The sequence below is a fragment of the Anser brachyrhynchus genome (assembly GCF_964034855.1).
Source record: "Anser brachyrhynchus genome assembly, chromosome: 19".
Lineage (NCBI taxonomy): Eukaryota > Metazoa > Chordata > Aves > Anseriformes > Anatidae > Anser > Anser brachyrhynchus.
This window is the reverse complement of record NC_137712.1, coordinates 11,135,024-11,155,683: the sequence shown is the minus strand read 5'-3', so window position 1 is coordinate 11,155,683 and position 20,660 is coordinate 11,135,024. Positions and strand designations below refer to the sequence as shown.

The 20,660-nt window shown below is 43.9% G+C and overlaps 1 long non-coding RNA gene across 2 annotated transcripts; it reads right to left on the bottom strand.

Moving 5' to 3' along the window:
- Window positions 1-11,197: 11,197 nt before the first annotated feature.
- LOC308180589 lies at window positions 11,198-18,796 on the bottom strand. Of its 2 annotated transcripts, none has more exons than XR_013941041.1 (4): window positions 17,938-18,796; window positions 13,401-16,221; window positions 11,613-11,714; window positions 11,198-11,490 (listed from the first exon to the last, which is right to left on the bottom strand). It is a non-coding gene; the product is annotated as an uncharacterized lncRNA (long non-coding RNA). The 2 variants fall into 2 exon arrangements; XR_013941042.1 differs by having other exon boundaries at window positions 16,055-16,221; window positions 17,938-18,793.
- Between the last annotated feature and the right edge of the window lie 1,864 nt (window positions 18,797-20,660).

Genomic DNA, 20,660 nt, shown 5'->3' with positions numbered 1-20,660 from the left:
TTGGGGTCCCTCCACAACACATCACTGTCTAAGCTCTAGAGCTTAAAGCTCTCATCCTGCTCTAAGGACAATCTGGATGGGCAAGGAATGGTGTGTTCAGCTCCAAGCTCTCTGCTGTGCTCAGCTCTCCAACCAGCTCCACATTGCTAATGAAGATTCCACCTTTCTCGGGGAGACCAGAGATGTGAAGACCCAGCGGACGCTGTCTGGGGGTTTCCAAGTCCCACAGGAGCAAAACAGTGTGCTGGGCCACCCCGTGATGGCAGGATGGCAGCAGACATCTGAGCCTCCAGCTGCACCCTCCAGCTTACATTTGTTTTTCTCTTGTGGTTGTCAAAGCTGGAGGGATGGCTGTGATCTCCCAGCCCCTCCCTGGCCTTGAGAGAGAAGACCCAGTCATCAGCTGCATGATAACACAGAGAAAAATTGGATGGAGCTTTATCAGCAAAACCAGCCAAACCCCCTCCTTTCTCCCTAGACCACAGCCCTAGAGATACTGGGGACTGCTGAATAGTGCCCCTACCCAGAAATCCCAAGCAAATGGTATTGTGGAGCAACAGAAGAGAAAACCTGCCCTTTTTTCCCACTCCTTCTGCAGAAGACCAGCATAACCTGATAGTTCACCCTTATTTTCCTGATGCTCCTGCCCGTGTGCCCTGGGAACGCAGTGAGCCTGCAAGGAGGAGCTGCACGTTTGTCCCCACTGCGGGCTCCTGTCCCGGCTGCTCCCCCACTGCCCCGCTGCCACCCACCAGTCCCACCACCCTGGTGGGAGCACAGGGACACTGCGGGGATGCCCAGCATCCCCTCCATGCCCCCTGCAGCACCTGGAGGTGAGATTTGCAATCACAGACCTCAGCCCAGCTCTGCAGACAGCACGTACGGCACAGATGGACTTCCAGACAGTTTAGCTGCAGCCTCATGAACTTGTAAAAAAACAGTTTTTTTCTTTCCTGTGGTACATAGTACATATTCATCTGGTTGCTGTCCATAGGAACAATAAAAGACTTACCTAGCCAGACTGCCATCCCTCCCAATCAAGAGTTGCTCCAAACCAAGAAGCTATCAGAGCTATCCAGCACACATACACATACAAGAAAACCCTCAAGAGCTGTTAAACATTAGCATAGCAATATATTTCCCTTAATTGCATCCAAAGAAATGATTGACTTATTTGAGTTTCCAAAAACTATATATATGTAAAAACATCAATCTGAGACAGGAACTCAACTTGGAAAGTTTCTGACAAAATGCTCAAGATCTGGCAAGGTTTTAAGCAATTCAGAACAATGTTTTAAAACGGAGTTGTCAGGCAACCTGAAGCATAAAGCAGTTCTGCCAGCTCCTCTTGTAATAAAAATAAATGATCATTTGTTGCTTTCTGAATTCTAGTATGCAGAGTGAATATATTATACAATGTCCTATGTCCCAAACTCCATCTTCATTTAAATTTTAAAGTCACTGTAATATGTTGCATAAATATAAGGGGAAAAATAATTACTGATGATAGCATAGTTCTGAAAAGTTTTCAAGCATGCAAAAAGCACAGAAATTGTTATTTTGACATTAATCAGTGAGCAGGCCCTGAGCATGTCAGAGTTGTGACAGACAGGATCATTATCACCAGACATGGCAGGAACTTTCACCTAGCACAGAATTATTGGGGGAAAAAAAAGAAACCTTTCTGTTTTTTTTTTTTGTTGTTGTTTTGTTTTTTCATTTACAGAAAAATTGAAAATGTTTCAAACGTGTATCGTAATAATAGTGGTTGAATTCTTTTGCTTATGGAACTGATTACAAGATATCCAGGAACCATTTCAGCATAAAACCCACCCTCCCGTAGCCCCCATAACGGGCCGCCTCGTTCTGGCTGTGAAGGTGCAGGTGATGCACAGATCCCCTGGGGGTTCAGCCAGGGCGCCCAGCCCTTTGCTGGGTAACGGTCCCACTGCTCATCATCTGCTTTGCCAGGCTTCCCTGCTCTGACGTGCTCTGCTGAGTCTTTGCAGAAAGGCAGATATGGTCCCCTCTCTGTCTAGCCTTCAGGTGCTTTAACACCACTTGAGCCCCAGTAAGAAGAAAGAAATGACTCAGATAAAGTAGACGAGGGCCTCTGGTTTAATTTTTTCTCTAAGTTAAAAATTTCTTCCTGAAATCCAGCTATATACATAACTGTCTTCTTAATTACTGCTATCTTATCTACCGTGATAGTTTTGAACTGCAAGTTTAACTGGAATAAAAAGCAAAGTTTAATTAATTGGTTAATTATTTCTCCCTCTTATAATAAGAAGATAATGTTCACAGAGACAAAACAGAGGCACAGATATACCCTGCCGCTGGTTTGTCACCGCTGCATGTTCCTCAATGCCGGGAGCAGCCTGCAGTGGTGTCCCCCTGAAATCAGGGGCTCTTCTCCAGGTTCCCTCTCCTTCATCCTCCTGCTCCTTGAAGGAGTTGTTAACCAAGCAACTAGAGTTGCTTCTGAGCTGTCTAAAGGGTTTCAGAAGGCTAGTCCTGATAGAAAGTTTGGGAGAAAACTATCCTAGTGGGAGAAATAAAAAAAAGGATGACTTTTTTTTTTGATTGTTTCTCAAACGTCTGAAAGCAGAACTCCTTTTGGAAATGTGAAAGTAATTAAATCAGTGATACCCAAGGGGAGAGTCACTCCTGGCAGGCAGTATGTGAGTAATGGCCTCATCCAGGCAGTGTGGCAAAAGCTACAAAGGCAATTCTGAAATCTTCCCAGCATGGGGCAGAGGGACGTTCAGAGCTTCGATTAACTGTCTGCGTCCCTTGCCAGTGCTCCAGCAGCAACATTTGGGGTGAGTAGGAAGTGTCTGTAAGAAATTCTGCCAGCAGGATGCTGCCCTAACCCCCGAACCTCAGAGCTATTAAATGAAGCAATGATCAATGAATATGGGGTAGATTCTGCCCACCTTAAAGACAAAATAAAATAGATAAACCAAGGGAGAAGGCTATATAACTGTACTGCAGCTAGCTGAGCTATCTAGGGAGTTATTCCAGTCTTTAGAAGACAAAGTATTTGCAACACTGATATCCAGAGGCTGAACATGACAGATTTAGAAATAGAAATTTTTTTCCATCCAGGTGAATTATCAGCACAGAAACTTCTGCAGCAATGTAATTTTTCACATGGAGACATACAGCAAAATACGTTATCAACATTTTCTTGCGACACTATTCATAAATACTGCATTTGGCATGCTAGACTTACATCAGCATCACATAAAGAGATTCACAAAACTTAGTCACTGTGATGAACATATCAAGATAGTCTCGATATATGAGTGCAGAAGACTGTTCAGAAGGTGGATGTAATTCAGAGCTTTTCGGAGAGGTCCTTCCATGACCTTTTAGGGAAGAGCTGAAGATTGCATGGGGAGGGCAGGGTCTCGGCTGAGGACATGCTGAACAGGTGGGTGAGCAGGCACGGAGCGTCTTGATGAGAAAGGACAGTGAAACAGTGTTAGTGCAAGCAGAAAAAACATTCTATGGTGAGCAAATGAGAGGAACCTGCTGAGAAAGTCTGAGATGTAGGTTTGTGACAAGGAGGTGTATTGGTGGGCCTACAGCAAGGCTGGACCCCCCAGAGCATGGCATTTGCTGAATTAACAAGTGCCAGTTCAGTTTTAGTGGAGGGCTAAAGCACTATGAAAGTGTGGAGTAAATGGTCTGAGGTCTGTAAGGGCTCTGGAAACTCTGGGCAGGGGGCACATAGCCTCTGTGCTGCCCATTCCCCTGGGGCCAGGCTTGAAGCACCCTCCTTGCAGGACAAAACTTTTTCCAACACACAGCTGAGAAATATTTCCCTGACTTACACTCATCTGCTCCCATTGTCCCAGTTGTCCCTTACTGTAGTTTAAATAATAAATCCCTATATGATGCAGAATCAGAAGATTTCCTCCAGTGTGACTGGTTAGAGAAACAACATTATTTCTTATCAAGAAAAGCACCTTTTTATTCAAAGCATTCAAAGTTAGTCTTGCACCATCTAGTTTAATAAATCCATTTTGAGTTCTACTCTCCTTTCACTGATCCCACTTCTTTCATTTTTCTGTGTCCAAATTGGCTCCAACAGCTCAGATACCGCAGGGATCAAACTAGCTGGCTGATAGGTGCTGGGTTCCTCTTTTCTTTTGCCCTGGGAACTCCCCCGCCTACTCTTCATAGCTCCAATGCCACCCTCAACTTAGTAAATTTATATGAAATAATCACTACTGGGACTAGAAATTGATGTTCTGGATATTTTTAGAAGTCCAAGATTATCTGGCCCCCTGGCTACTCAGCATTGAGTTGCTCAGAAGTTTCTCCTCCATGGAGATGATCGACTCCGTTTTCATGCCTTCATTCACAGCAGCATCCTGGCGTTGCTTCTGCATTCAATGTTTTCTTCATTTGTGATAAATGACGCAAAATATATGTGGAGTTTTGGGGCTATATCCAAAAAATCTTTAATCTTCACTATCATTGATCAGCAAATGCCTTTCTTTCTCTCTCTCTCTCTCTCTCTTTCTTTTTTTCTTCCTTCCTTCCTTCCTTCCTGTCTTTCTTTCTTTTTTGTCTTCCTTTTTTCTTTTTTCTTTCTCTCTTTCTCTCTCTCTCTTTCTCTCTCTTTCTCTCATCTCTTTTTATTCATAACAAGAACAAATCTTTTACAATTTGCTTCGATTCAGTTTTAACTCAGCTCGACTTTTATCAATTCTCACTTTTTTTTTATGCACTTTCTGAGATTTAAGACGTAAGTTTATTTGCTGCTCAGTTCTTTCTTCTTGTCCTTGCAGCCTGTCTGCTTGATCCTAACAGACTTTTGGATGAGGTTATTCATTGTGTTAAACCTGGAGCCCAGTCTTCCAGGATTTTTCCACTTGCTTTGGAAGCCTGTTCCAGACACTGTTGCATATTTGATTTCAATATATTCCCACTGCTTTCTCACTTATGTCTCTGAGCTGCTCAGGTCAGTTATCTTAGTTCATTTGGCTTATCATTTGCCCTTTAAAATCAAGAGCCATACTTGCAGACTAATAAAGTAAGTCCTCCATTTGTCAGAAAAAAAAATAATTCAACATAAAGTTATTTATTAGTAACTGGCTCTGCCAGACAAATCCAAATGTAAAGCAGTATCACCCCCAGTTGGTAGAAGAATTTTGGAGAAGGTGTACCTGCCACAGGCAGGAACATCTGGGGTGGGCCAGCCTGTAGAAGACAGTGTGTCACGAACCAATTCTCACCTGCCAGAATGTGATGCTGGCTCCAGTGGAAGATGAGCAACTTCTGCTCCAGCAAAACAGCTCCAGTGTCAGGAGGAGGAAATGTCATTTCCTTTTGGTGCTTTCCAAGCAGAACCTGATTTAAGAGGCCCAGAGAAAGGACAGTCACTTGGAAGGGCCTCAGAGGTGTACCTAACTTTTCTCAGAAATACATTTTATGACATTTCAAGAGGCTCACTGTTTTTCTGCAAATAGCAGAGTTAGACCTAAATTAGGCAATGTTCATCATTGGGAGAAAGTGTTACTAACTTCTGTATGACTTAGGGCAGGAGTGGACATCAGTGTAGTATCTTAGCAATGCCAACAGAGTAGAAAAACTCCTGTATGAACTAACTGGCCACAAAAATCACAGCCAAACCCTATCTCATAAGAGTTTGTTTTCCTGTGTGCCATCACTGCATCTCCACAGCTGGTTCCCATGGGTACCACTGCACTATTTGCCCTAGAACCAGCTTAAACCATACCACCTGAATCAACTCATCTCTGCATAAACCAGCAACTCAGGAATATGAAACACCACTAGCCATTTATCTTAAAATACATTTGTCTCAGGAATTTACCTGTGCTTTTTCTATGTTTCTTTAGTGAGAAATTAATCTGTCTGTCAATGTGTCCTTCCATTAAACCTGCACTTGTTTATTTTAAAATAAAAGCTGCCACACTGAGGATAAAAACATGAAATGTTTTATGTGGGAATCTGAAAGAATATTATATTAAAACGCACATTCTTTGCTTGTTTCTGAATCCCATGAGACTCTCTTTCAGGGAAATTCAGCTGGGAAATTCATTCTTCTGCATTAAGATGAATTAAACCTTTTCAGTTATAAAAGTTTATTCGTGTAATGCACACACCTCTAGTGAAATTTGCTTTAAAACAAACAATAAATAGTACTTTGACCCAACTGCTCCTCTGTTCCTGCAGTAAAAACTGCAGCCACATACCCTGGTCCATCAAGACAACTCTGCAGAGATGTGGCTGAGTGCAATACACTTACCCCTAGCTGGAGATCTCTGATCCCTGGAGTAGCCCCACAGCTGGAGGACATCTCTGGAAGAGGACAATGAGGAGGATCCCACAGACTCCACTGTTCCTTTGCATTCCGACTACGGGGTTAGGTGGCTAAGGGACAAGTCCTGGACTCTCTCCAAGATCCACCTGTGCTGGGGTGGTGTTTTGAAACGTCATAGGTATCATCCACCATCCTGCCCCACTCAGACAGCCCCACACAAGGCTCTCCAAAACTCCAGTTTCAGACCCACTGCATGTGGAACCTGAGTGGGGACATTCTGTATCTGAGGATCCTGCCCACAAGATCACCCCATGCATGGTCCTGCTGGGTCTGCAGGGAAAAGACCTGTGGGTGTTCAAGGGCTCTTGTACACAGAACAGATGAAAAGACTTCTTGGGCCTTTTTTTTTTTTTTTGGTTTGTTTCCCTGAAAAGTAAAATATCAACTTTATACTGACGCACACTTTGCCTTATCCAGGTCACCATCTCCAAATCCTTCTCCTGTGCAAATCGGACTCAAGTGGAAGAAGAGGATGGCAGGAGCTCAGGCACGCAGTAGTTCTCCTCGGAGAATGAAATGTGGGCGCTGCCTTGTCAGAAAACAGCTGTGATATGGATGTGTGTGTTCAGCCTGTGAGGCTGCTGTAATTAAAAGTCCTCGCTGGGATTCTGACTGACCCTTAGCTTTATACACACACGGATGTCAAATGTCAAACTGTCTCCCCAGCTCCAGCAAAACTGGCCTGATGAGACAGCCGCTAGTGAAAGTGGAGCAGTCTATTGGGACATCTGGCATTCAGCATAATTGTTTATGAGACAAAACTTGCCAGAAGCAGCAGCAGGCCAAATTGGAAAGAACTAATGGCTAAATATTGGGGAATTATCTGGCTGGAGCAGTATGGCCCAGCCTGGTTAATTAGGAGCTAGCAATGAATATAGAATTGCTGTTAATTTTAACCCACCATGCCTTTCCTGAGGCGAAATAGTGAGAGTATCTCTATTACGTGTTTTGGTAAATGGTGGAAGGGAATGTTTAACAATGGTGGATTTTCTTCTTTATCTTAAGTGCTACACCCTTCATCTTGCAGACACACACCTGCACTAGCAAGCCAGCTAAGCTGATGGCAGCAATCACACTGGCATTTGACCCTGGGTGCCTTTTCAGTGCCTTCTACAACTATTTCCTTCAGTGGCAGCAGCACTCCGGTGCCTGCACACTGCAGACAGAGCGGCTCTGCCTGCTGCCGAAAGCCCCCGATTTCCCTCGTTCTTGGTGCCGGTGACTGCTGGGTGTCCCCGCAGGGCAGGAGCCAAAGCTCTGCTGCTGCAGGGTGAGCTGGACAGGGGGACGTGGGGCAGGGTGCGTCCCAAAAGCTTTCCTGTTTGTGTCAGGATTTAGACTGATCAGGGTTGTGGCACTGGAGATATCAGCCTATGAAGAAATGAACTTGTTTGGCTCTAACAGTCAGACAACGACTGACCTGATGAGTGAAAGCCCACTTAGCCTCAGCAGTCCCTTCTGAGGCATCTTGGGCTTCTGCATTGTGTGTTCAGCCTGGCCATCACTTGGGAGGGTCTGCTTGTGTGGCAACTTGATGACAACTCAAAGAAGGTTGCTTTGAGTATAATCTTACTACTTGCTGAGGAGGTAACATTTCCACCCTCAGATGTATTAATCCACAAAAGGTACCAATTCCCAAAGAGCAGAAATGATTTTGGTAAATGTCTGTGATAAGACAAAAAACATCTCCAGCTACTGTAAATAAGAAACCATCACAGTCTGGAAGTTCATTCCCTCAACAAGACAAATGAAATCAGTTTGAATTTTGGACCACTGCCTCTGGATACTTTCCATGGAAACATTCAAGCTTTCAGCAGGGCCTGGGGCATATCTTGGCAAGAAAAACCTGCACTTACAATTCTCTCTATATATTAACACTGATTTGGGCAATCAGGCTTACATCTTGGCTAACGCTCCCACTTAAGTGTTTCATATCTCAGATTTCAATGTTCTCAAAGTGCACCTAGTGTTCTCAAACTGTAGCTTTGATTTCTCCAGAAATGTGGGAATGACATTTACTCTAGTACTAGAGAGTGATGTGCATCAATGAAATATCCCAAGAAGATGACCCTGATTGTTTTTTGCCTTAACTCAGGCATAAGATTTTCCAAATATGTGCGAAAATTCCCTAAGTTGCTCAACAAATTCATCTTCTATTGAACTCATGATCAAAATGTCCAAATATGGCACAATGCATGGAATTATGGAAAACAGAGCTACTCTGAAGGGTTGAAAATTTCCCCAAATGACAGAAATGTCGATTCAGGATTGGAATAGTATGCTGAGCCTCAAGACTGTGCAGCTGCAGCATCTTTGATATGCCCAAGGAAGATCTAATTCTGTGAGATCTTCCAACAACAGCAACAAATTATTTATTAAAGGCAAGCATGAGATACAGCTGCTCTTGGTACCTCGTTCATGACTCATTTGTCATGAAAGCCACAATTGCCATTTGGTCTGTGTATAGGCACCACTAGTTCAAACCACTTGAACTCAATTGCCCTAGCTGCTCAATGAGTTGCCCAGTGTCTGTTTCTGTCCTTGTCCATAAAACAAAGTGATACCATGGGCCGTCATTTTAGCAGTATGACTTTCAGATCCAGTAGAATGATATCAGGCTGGCTTTATAGACTCCTAACTCTTCAGAACACCTTTGAGGGGATCCTCCAACAGTCCTTCTTAGCCATCCTTCTCTGATAATGGACTCTTTGAACACCAATTCCCTTTTCTCACAAATGAGGCTTTTGTGCTCACTCGTACTCTTCCTCAGAGTCAGAGCAGACTTCCAGCAGGCAGGTGCTGGTGATGTGAATGTCAAGACCATTCTGGTTTCAGAGATTACGTCGTGAAATGGCGAGGTTTGGGTGCCAGAAAGAAATGGCTGAAGGTGTCCTCACAGAAGACCATCAGAGCAGGGCCAGAGCTCATTCTGTTTTGCATTTCTGGTCATTTCTAGTAAGAAGAAAGATTTTGGAACGGTTCAGAGGCCTGAGACAGGAGGAGATTTACATGAGGGACCAGGTCTTCTACCCCACCATGTGGCATCTTTCATGTGCTAACATACATCCTCCATCTGTTTTCATTCCACTGCTGTGTCTGAACCTGGCCATTCTCAAAAACAAGCATGTGCTTTGAACCACTCGAGTAATTCTTAATTTTTATCTAAGAAAACAGAAAATAAGGATGTCTCAGCACTCAGCACTAGGAAGCAAGCCCTACCTCTGTGCAGCTTCCAGCCTGATTCCTCAACCTGCCCCGTTCTCCTTTCCTCACTTACTTCTTCTCTCACAGGATCCTCTTGCCATGATCCAGGAGAAACGAACAGAAATATTTTAGGAAGGAACACTTTTTCTGGGAGGGGTTCCAAATGACCTTTCTTCCTTAATTTAAACTTAATTTTATCCCACATTTTAAAAGCTGATTGCACCAGGTTGTATAGCATTTATACAGACAACAGAAAATAGAGTCTGAGTGTTGTGATGAACTGCACTTTCCATATTATTTGTGACAATATATTTTTACTGGAAATTTCAAAACATGTCTGGTGGGATATCACTTGGCTCCTGTATCTGCTGAAGTGAAATAAAATCCTGTGTTTTTGCTAATAGCTGTGAAAATTCTTAGCAGGCGTTAATAAATAGGAGAAAAAAAACTTCTCTCTCTCTCTCTTTTTTTTTCCTCAAAAATATAGATTATTAGATTGGACTTGGAAAAAAATCATGAACGAAAAATGCAGAAAGTAACTGGGTGGGATCTACAAGAACACCTAGGAAAGAAATATACCTTTTCTCCCCTTGAAATGCATTTCTTGCTGGAGCAGCGGTACAGATGCATACATTTTATCCAATTTATACAATGTTATATTTCTTCTCAAATGTTTAAAAACCTGTTACACGGTTTTTAGAGCTCACTCAGGGGTATGTCGTTTTAGCTTTTCATCAAGCTCCAATGCATGTATTTCTTGGTATATATTCTAAAAGAAGCAAGCATTCTTCATTCACATGGTATCAATTAAAGATGCAGAATTTTTAGCTTTCCATCCTGAGTGGAGCACTCTCAGAGAGCCACCACTGCTGGGTTCCTGGTGACTTAGGTCAGGGTGAGATGTACAAGCAGCATTTTCTGCTCCCACCTTACGAACAGCGGAGGCTGAGAAGAGGAGCAATGCCTCTGTGTAAAGCTGGGCAGAGTTTAGAGCCAAAACAATATTCTTGTCTGTTTGCACCCTTAAATGCAAAGACACCTGGCCAACACTGTGCAGGATGGACATGCCCCAGGACCTGATTTTAGATGGGGGAGGCACACCAGTTCCTTTAGCAATTAAGGATGAAGAAGACTCAGTATGCCTGGAAGGATGCTCCACATGTGTTTACATACTTTCTCATCCTCACCCTGGTGTTACATGGATCCAGATCACTGACACTGGTAAACCACCAGCAATCTCTGATTCAGAGAGAAAAACGGGTGAAGAAAACTGCCTACCATCTGAAGGAGGTGCAAGGTTAGAGCCCCTGAGCCCCTGAGACCCGCTGTCTGCCTCCTTGTTCCCCTGGCTCTTCCCACCCTGCCCTCCAGGTTCCTCGTGCTGTTTTCTCCCCTCTACAGCCAAGATGGGCCTTGCCAAGATAGAGGGATATGTGTTTGGATGTCCTCGGTGAGGGCAGGCCAAGGGAAAGGCTTGCCTGGGTGAGGGTGGTTGGTTTATGAAACCCTTCAGGAATTAAACAAATTAATACCCGTGCACAGAAAATGGGAAGATGCCATAAAATTAAGGCTAGTGGTGTGGGTAAAGCTGAGCACTGGAGGATCTGAACATGCCCAGCTTTTTGTACGAAGATCACCAGGACATTTTAAGTCCTTATATTAAAACCAGGTATTTCTGTTTTAAAGGTATGCTCCAGGTTAACCAGACGTCACAGCTGAGGGGGCCAGAAGCCCTGGCTGTGACAGCTGTGGCCAGGTCACAAATATGAACTCTGCTGGTTCTGTCTACCCTCAGTGCTTGGGAACACTCGTGGGGTCCCGCTACGTGTCCAAGGCATGGGGCACCACCAGGGCTGAAGAAGGCAGAGGTTCAGAACAGACCATCAGGCTGATATGGCACGTGTCCCTAAATGCAGGCAGGCACTGCGCTGTTGAGTACAGGTTTCATCAATTACTTTTGCTGTTGGCGTTTGTGCTTTTTTTCAGACAATTTTTAATGACCTTCAGCTCTGTGATGATGAGCTGTGGGTCATATCCCACCCACAGTCACCTGTGTCACTGGTGTGCCCCTGTGTAGATGGGGACAGACGTCCTGCACGGCTGCAGAGAACGTGTCTCCAGCTCATTTTCCACTGCATCGGTGTCATGGAGCCTGGTGTGGTTCAAATAACTGTGATTACAGCCTTACATTTTCTGTGATTCAATTAACAGCCTGATTAGTAAGATACTATTCCATTTTATAATTAGATTAATGGGAGCATTCATTCAGAAGTTGTTATCTCACTTAATAATGACCTCACTGATTATTCTATCTCCTTTAACTGACTGATTTTGATTAAAATAAATATAGCTCACAGCACCTGGAAATTCATTCTTCTATTCAGAAGGAATCTGATAGAAAGAGATTCCCTTTTAAGAATTTCTTGAGAGTGATTAAATATTTTGGTCCTCCTGAGGCTGAATTTTCATGTTTTTAAATATGACATTTTTGAAATATTTGATAATAAAATATTTATCAAGCGCTGTATTTATATTTTCAATACATCTGTTTCTACTTTGACTGTTTGAACATAATTTCAGCAGAAATATATATTTGCATGCTGTGCTGATTTAAAAAAAAAAAAAACACCCGCAAGTGTTTATGCACACACATACATTTTCACACACACATAGACAACGTACTGCTGAACATTACCGTTCAGGCAACCCTGTACCTCACACACAGATTTCTGCTTTAGGAAGAAACACAGCCATCAGTCATTTAGCCAATTGAATTTATCAGATTCCCTGCTGCTTATGATGTTATTTTGTATATTAATCTATTTTCTAAAAGCAGTAAGAATTAGCAAGAACAACTGCTAAACATTTTAATATGGAAAAAAAAGGCAAAAAGCCAGGAAAATTAAGTTAGTAGGCTTGTCAGAACAAGCAAAGCACACCTGATTATCATGACACAATTAGTGGCAATCACCAAATCTGTGCTGTTTTAGGCAATTTCAGTTTTGTCACCAGGGGGGTGAATGTGATCATGACCACTGACAGCACCTGTTTTGTCAGGTATTGAGGGAACTTTACAAGGCCTTTTTATCAAAAAAAATATATAGCTTTTTTTTCAGAATCTCAGGTCTAGGGACAAGCAGCCCCTGGTGGACGGTGACCAGGGTGACCTGCTCTTGCTCCTATGGGAAGGGCTCAGCTGTAACCCAATTTTCCTGGGGTTCCAAGGAGACTCTACATCCCCCATTTGCAGATGCAGTGGTGAGGTGCAGAGCACAATGCATTTCCTCCATATTTCAACACTAAATGCTGAGGACCAAGAACTACACGGCTTTGCTCTGGTTAAAAGGAAAAAAGAAATCCCATCGGAGCAGGGCTGGCTCTGCTTACAGAGTTCATTGCCTCACTGGAGTGGATGGGGGACACAGACTTTTGCTGGAGCGGGGCACAGGCTGGTAAAGATACAGGAACCACTGATGGCCAAACACAACTTGTGTTGGTATTTAATGAATTGATGCAGCTGGTTTTCTCCAAAGGCAGCCAACCAGCCACTATCAGCCTGATGCTGACCCAACAGCAGCATCAAAATTCACTGCTGATAAAGGAAGAAAAGCTATCGGGAAAAGCTGCAGCTAACAGCAGGGTCTGGACTCATGCAGCTGGTGAAATGAGAAACTGCTGAAATTACTCCTCTTCTCAGGCCCTGAATAACCTGACAAACAGAACCCATAGCCTGGTCTGCTAGGAGCAGGTCACTTCCCATCACATCCTAATCCACTCTTAAATACTTCCAGCCCAGCCAATCCACCTGCGTCCCCAAATCCTACTCGTGTCGCTTTACCTGGCTGCCACAGCACCTTCCTGCAGCTCCAAGGCAGAAGGGAAAAGATGCTGCCAGAGATGAAGAGAGGCAGTGGAGCTCCTCCCTTGGGTCACTGCCTTGCTAGCTCTAGAAAGCCAAACAACTAAAAGAGGAGCAGAGCAGCTGCAGAAGATGAAAGCCCCTGATTTGATCCAAAATGCCCATGCCAACAAAGTGGGGAGTGCAGTAGAAACTTCAAGGTGAGAGTCAGGATCAGCAGGATCTCTACTTGCTTCAAGACCTTTCACTTACTGTGTTAAAGCATCTCCCTTCTGAATTTCTCCCTTCTGGGCTCCTTGGCATGCTTTCTCTGGCTGCACTTCTCACCTCTGCTCCCTGTCCCCAGCAGCCCAAGCCCCTGCACCACCAAACCACGGGACACCCTCACCTTTCCCAGCCCACACCTTGGGACACAGGGTCCAGCCAGCAACTCTGGAGGATTTGCTCTGAGCTGTGTGATGGTCTCAGGGCAAAGTTTCACTTTCTGGAGGAGCTGGTGGCAGAATCTGTTTAAAACACTCTGGTTCCCACTCTGTGCCCTAGATTTCTGCTTCAAAAGTTTTTTCCCCCATAGCTTTTCTTCCTTATGTGTAGAAAAATGTTTACTTAAAGGTTAAAAAGCCATTGCCTGTGAGTCAGCAGAAGAATCTGATGTGCGTGGAGCTAAGGTGCTGTCTAGACAAAGACACTATAATGAGGACCTAATTAAATGAAAGGTGCCTAAGAAAATCAGGGTGGACAAGAATTTTCTGCCAGGTGTCAAACTCCAGCACCTCTCTGAGTGCATAGGGCAGACCCGCAGAGGTTGACGAAAAGATGACAGTCCAGAAACGTGGACGTTTGTGATCATCTATAAATAGAAATTCTGAGAAACCTGCAGAGCAGAGGGACATTGGAGAGGACTCTTCTAACATGAGGCAAACACAGCCTTAAAACAAGAAGTCCTAAACCAGACTTGTCCCACACCAAGCCTGGCCCATGGTTGTACAGCTTTTCCCAGACTGTATTTCTTTGCATGACACTGTGCTTGGACTCCACACCTACTCCTTCACTGGGGAACATCACCCCCTCTGCTCCTTGACAGGCAGTCTAACTAAGTAAGGGCACAGCCTCCAGCACCAGAGAAGACCTTCCTGGTCCAGCCCAGGTTTCTGTGCTATTGATTCACCCATGAAAATGACTCCAGAGAATCTCATATAGATCTTAGAGACATTATCCTGTGCATTTGCTCTTATTTAGTTTTCTGAAGCTTCCCAGGGCCCGTCTGTTACCTCTGTAGAAGCAACGGGGTGGTGCTTGGTGGACAGAGGGTGGGCACTCAGGTCCATGGACATAGCAGAAATCAAATGACCCAAGAGGACAAGAAAATGACCCAGTGCAGCTGTATTCTGACAGCAGCCACCACCACGTGCTATAGCGCCTGCACAAGCCCAGCACTGTGGGAAGGTGTGTGCTGCACCACACCGGCTAGGCAGCGTGAGCGTATGTAGCTGAGAAAGAACAGAGCACCACATTTCCCTTGTTGTCTGAAGAAGTGTTACCGTTCTGTTCCTCGCATGGTGTGTGAAGTCTGTCTTCTATTTTTCATTTTATTTTTTGGCGTATTTCTTGAGGAGAAAATGTTGTGCATTTGTTTTTCTAACATTTCAGGCTGGAGGTCCTGAAATGGATCTGACTGAAATAACGTCAGCCACATTTGACTCATATCAGAAACACAACTTGCAAATCCTTCAACCCATACATGTAATCACAGGTTCTGAGGTCTAAAGGTTTGTCAAGAAAAATAAATCCAAAGAGTAGCACTGATGGGCTACGTCTCCTTCTGAACTATGCTCCTGAAGTCTTTAGTCTATTTTAAAGGTAGCAGTTTCTCAGAAAAAATCCCAAGTCAGGGAGGTACTGCAGTCCTTGGCCTTGTAATCTGGGGAGCAGCTTGTTCAGGCTGCTGAGTGCCACCTGCATACTGCACGCAGCATGATCTTTTCTCCTCTCAGACCATCACAAGGTGCTCTCCCACCCAAATTGTCTCCTTGGAGCACCTAATGACTTTGCAGGTCTAACAGCCAGCCAGTCAAATGTTTCTAACTATATATCAAACAGAAAAATAGTCTGGAAAGGCATCTCCTGCCCAAGGCAAGTGATGAGCAGAGGAATTTCCAAAGCACTGTGATCAATGAGAATGTGTTTTCAGGAGTACCTCTCAAACCTCCCAATCCCAAACATGAGGAACAAGAACTTGTTCTGTTCAGCAAACACAAGTGAAGAGATTCAGATTCCATCCGCAAACACCGTGGGGCCAAACTCCCAAGTTATATCTAAGTAAGGGTAACAGCAGGGAGTGCAGGGAGAAATGGTTTCACTGCAAAAGGCTGAGCATGGCAGCCTTTGACAATGACAGAAAATGAACCCAGTCCTTATTTGATTAGTAATTAATAGGAGCAATAACTGATAACAATATTCTTTGAATGCTCTCACTTGGGCAATAAGAAAGCTCACCCAGCCCAGGCACTTGTGCCTCACTACAGTTTCACTGGTGGCCGGGTGGTGACAGGTACTTAGGAGTTGTCTAAACTCCAGAATTTACTGTCCTTTTCATACCAATACAAAGTGTTGACTTTGTTAAAGTACTGTACCTGTCCTTACGGAATCTGTGCAACGCTCACACACCCAGCTGTGGGGGTCCAGCCGTGCTCCCCAGGTTGCTGCCAGGCACACCATCGCACTTAGGTATGTCTCTGTGTCCCATTTCCAAGCACAGACTGGTGCTTCTCAGCCTTTGAGTCTTGAAGGACCACTTAGCCTGACAAAACAATAAATAAAATAAATAAATAAATAATAATAATAAAATATCCACAAAAATATTTTTTGCAGTGCCATCATGTGATTTTTATTTACAACCCACCAAAAATGAGATTAAATTCTGAAAGTTCACTTGAAGTTTTTATTTTCTTGTAGGATTTTTAAATCCACTCACTGACTTTGGAACTCACACAAGTGACTCCTACACCCTCTTCACAATGACTTTGCAGAATATTCTCTAAGCTGATATCTGTAGAGATATGAAATTTAATGTATTTTCAAAGCCAAAAACTATTGGCTAATTGATCCACACAAAGAAGCAGTGTTTAATCACAGATAAAAAAGCTTTGGGTTGATTTTTTTTTCTTTTTTCTTTTTTTTTTTTTTTTTATTGTACTTAAATGTAAAGTTTCCTCTTGTGTGATCTCATGGTTTAGTGCACAGTTTGGTCTATTTGCAGATCTACAGAAAAGCATTTTCACCGTAGCTTTCTCTTTGTGACCACTCAACTTCCATTCTCCAGGTCATTACACCTATGTATCTACTTCCAAAGGTCAAAGAAGTTTTTGTGGACTAAATAGGACTTTATTTTATATTAAATCCAAATAGAGGCATTAGAAGAGGCAGAACCTAAGAACCACCAAAAAAAAGAATCCATAAACATTTATTTCCCTTTGCAGGTCTCCTTTGAATAGCCAAGGAACTGCTGTATGGATGCTCATCTACAGTAGATATCCCCAGTTTCCAATGTGGTTTTTAGGAGTAGAGCCATAAAAATACTCACAGAGATGGATTGCACCAAGCTATAAAGCTCAGAAACAGGAAGATTATTATTTTTTCCTGACTGGATAACAACAATTCTGAACATTTTGAATTGAAGTGACACAGTGACGTGGCAGAGTCTGTCAGTTTCCCAAAAAGAACATGAGTATTTCTAAAGGAGCACAAGTACTTCTAAAGAAGGTTGCAGAATGTTAATTGCCTATGGATACTGTAAAATAAGAACTAAAATACCAAAGGTTACTAGGTCCCCATCAGTCATTTTTTTTTAACGAGAATTCAGGCTGCAGCTCAGACTTGCTATAAAGGTAAAAGCCTTTTTCTTATGTACCTGCAGATGCAGGATGAGACTTGTCCATGTCTTTCTCTCCCAGACTCAGGTCATAAAACACTATCTCCATCTACAGAATCCGTGCAAGATTGACATTCTCCTATGCACATTTCTGACATGCAACCTTTAGAGGCTTTACCAGAGAGGAAAATTAGAATGAATGCCCTAAACCTATAAAATAAGAAACATGAGATAAAACAACTGTCTCTACATGGAAACCTCAATATCTCCCTGTATCTGCCCCCTCCAGATAGCATCTGAGGGGTCAAACACTGCCCCAGTTACACCAGTATAATCTTCTGAAGTCCACAGGTGCAGCTAGTGCCAAGATTCAGCCCTGTCTGTTGAGTTTTGCTGCAGAAAATTTGGAGGATGAGTTTAATCTTAAGTCTTTTTTTTTTTTTCCTAAGAGCTGGGTAAATATTTGTTTTCAGCATGTGCGATGACTCCAGTGACCACAACAAAACAAAGTTTCCAGCTGAGCAGGCATGACATAACGTATCTGACGCTGCAGCCTGAACCACCCCAAAGTCCCCACTATCACCAGACCCTCCGCTGGATGGCACCAGGCCACACAGACAGACCGTACCTACAGACAGACCATACCTGCAGACATACCCAGCCCTGCAAAGAACAAGATAAAGATGTAACAAGCAAGTTGTCAGGTGTACTGGGCTGATGAACCAAGCTCACTAATTCAGAGTGGGGTGTATTCCATTTCCACTGTGTTCCTCTGCCAGCTCCTGATTTGGCTTCTCCAAAGTTAGGCTGGCTCTTTGCATGGTCTGGCACAACCTCCCCTGGGAGGCGGGGCCGTTAATTACCTGTGGGTGCTCACTGAGGAACAACATGTCATTATTCACAGCTGGTCTTGCTTTACCAAATGATGATCAGATGAGTGCTAGGTGAGGTCTAAGTGCACCAAAGGTGAAGGGCATGGTGAATTTCTCGGGCAGTCTGAGGATGTGTGAAGCACTCGTGACACAAAGATGTAAGCCTGATACAGATGCTCAGTAAGAGAAAGTTGTAACTTCTATTACAATAATTTATCATAGAATCTTGGAATGGTTTGGGTTGGAAAGGAACCTTAAAGCCCATCTGGTTCCAAACCCTGCCATGGGCAGGGACCCCTCCCACCAGCCCAGGCTGCCCCCAGCCCCATCCAGCCTGGCCTTGGGCACTGCCAGGGATGGGGCACCCACAGCTCCTCTGGGCAGCCTGAGCCAGGGCCTCACTGTCCTCCAAGTAAAGAATTTCTTCCTCATATTTAATATAAACCTACCCTCATTTAGTTTAAGGCCAATACCCCTTGTCCTGTCACAGTACCCCCGACACAGAGTCCCTCCCCAGCTTTCTTGCAGCCTTCTTTAGGCACTGGCAGGCTGCTATAAAGTCACCCCAGAGCCTTCTCTCCTCCAGTCTGAACAACCCCAACTTCCTCAGGCTGTCTTCACAAGACAGGTGGCCCAACCCTCTGAGCATCCTTATGGTCCTCCTGTGGGCCCAACACTGACTCCATCAGTCACAGGAAAGGCTTTAGCCTCTCTGTCCCTCAAAACAGAATGAGGAAGACAACAGCTCTGGATGTGTTTTCATGTATTTCACTGTTCATGTTAGCAGGAGAGAGAGAGGTCAGCTCAAGGTAAATACGAAATGAAAAACTTCCAGCTCAGCATCAGTATCGGTCTCTAAGAATAAGGAGAAATACTCAGGTTTCTGAAACAGTCAGACCTAAATAATAAATGTGAGTAAAGAATGGGTCATTAAAAATGCCTTAAATTCTGCATCTGAAATATTTCAGTGCCCTTATTCTATGAAGGATGTTGAGCCTGGCCTATTTGCACATTGCAAGAAATACAAGACTTTCTGGAAACGTGTAGGGTTCTTTCAAAAGTCTCAGTGCTGCTGAATTGTAGCTCAGTGTTCCCCTGAACACCAAGAGTGCAATCTCACAGTGGGACAACAGGACTGGCCTATCCCCTGCATCATTCTGACCTTTCTTCATAGCCCTGTTGCTGCTGAGCAGATGCCAGATCTCTGATAGCTGACCTCACAGGTGTTTCTGCTGGCAGAGATTGCACAGAGCCAAACACTTGAGCCACATACCCAAAGGTGATTATCTATGAATACAGCAATGCACAGAGATAGGAGGCTAAAACTCGTGTTAGCGGGCTGTAGTAATCAACTGAGTGCTTCACAATTACCGTCAGAAGTTCTCCAGGGTCCTCGTGGACCTGCCTGGTCCATCCTCTCCACTAGGACTGGATGAGCTCAGTCGATGTGAACCGCAAGAGAAGTCTGTCTTTCTGTAAGATCGTCAAAGACAGAATTAACAGCTTTCAACGCTAGCAGTTTACATGCTTAGTTTTCAGCCTTCCTTCTGATTGTACGAAACCATGCCTGGAGTGACTGCAGCCCCTGTTTCTCATCCTCCCTCTCTGAAGATGCCCTCAGCACTGCTCGTTCTGTCCCCACCTTCTCACCCCTCTTACTGCAGCTTAAACAACTCACAGCTTTCTGGACTTATCACCTTCCTCATTCTCCTCTGGACCTATGCAAACTCTCCCACATTTTTCCTGAAGTGCAGAGCCCAAGCCTGGATCCCAGATCCTGCTGAGGCCTCTCCAGCACTGAGAAGAGCATCGGTTTAGTCCTCATCCAGCAGGATGAAACACCCATTTGTAGACTCCTGTAGCTTGGTCCTTTTGTAGTAGCAGAATATCCCTGCTCATGTATCCCTCCATCTCTTCTGAAATCCTTTTCTCTAACCAGCACTGTTCCTTTATTATTATTATTATTATTTTATTTTTCCTTTCTAGGCTGTTTCTCACATTTACCAAAAAATTTTTGATTCAACCTTGTCTTCTGACATTTTAACAGAGCCTTTGGGCTTGGTGTCTTCCATGGCTTTAAAATGTGCATTCTCCCACCATCATCCAGTTCCCAGGAGAGATGTATGTGGAGACCCTCTCTGCATCTCTCTGGGTAGCTCATGACAATGTCCTCAGTACTCAGCAGTGCAGCCACCTGTTGCGGATTCACTCAGATTTTTTTTTCCCCTCACTTCTTCAAGAGCATGTGAGCACTTAAAAATCGTGTTCTTAAAGTACAATTGCCCACAAAACTCTTTTCCTAATTTTGGAACTAAATTAATTAAACAGCAGATAATTTGCTTTTGTTGAATCCAAATATGTATCTTGTCTTCTTTCTAGTCCTTGCAAATAATTTGACTGAACAGGAGCAAAGTTAGTGAGTTAGTGATTCTTGGACTCAAACTTTACTTTTTACATTCCTGACGTGCTGCTGCTTTTCTCCAGTATTTCAGCACC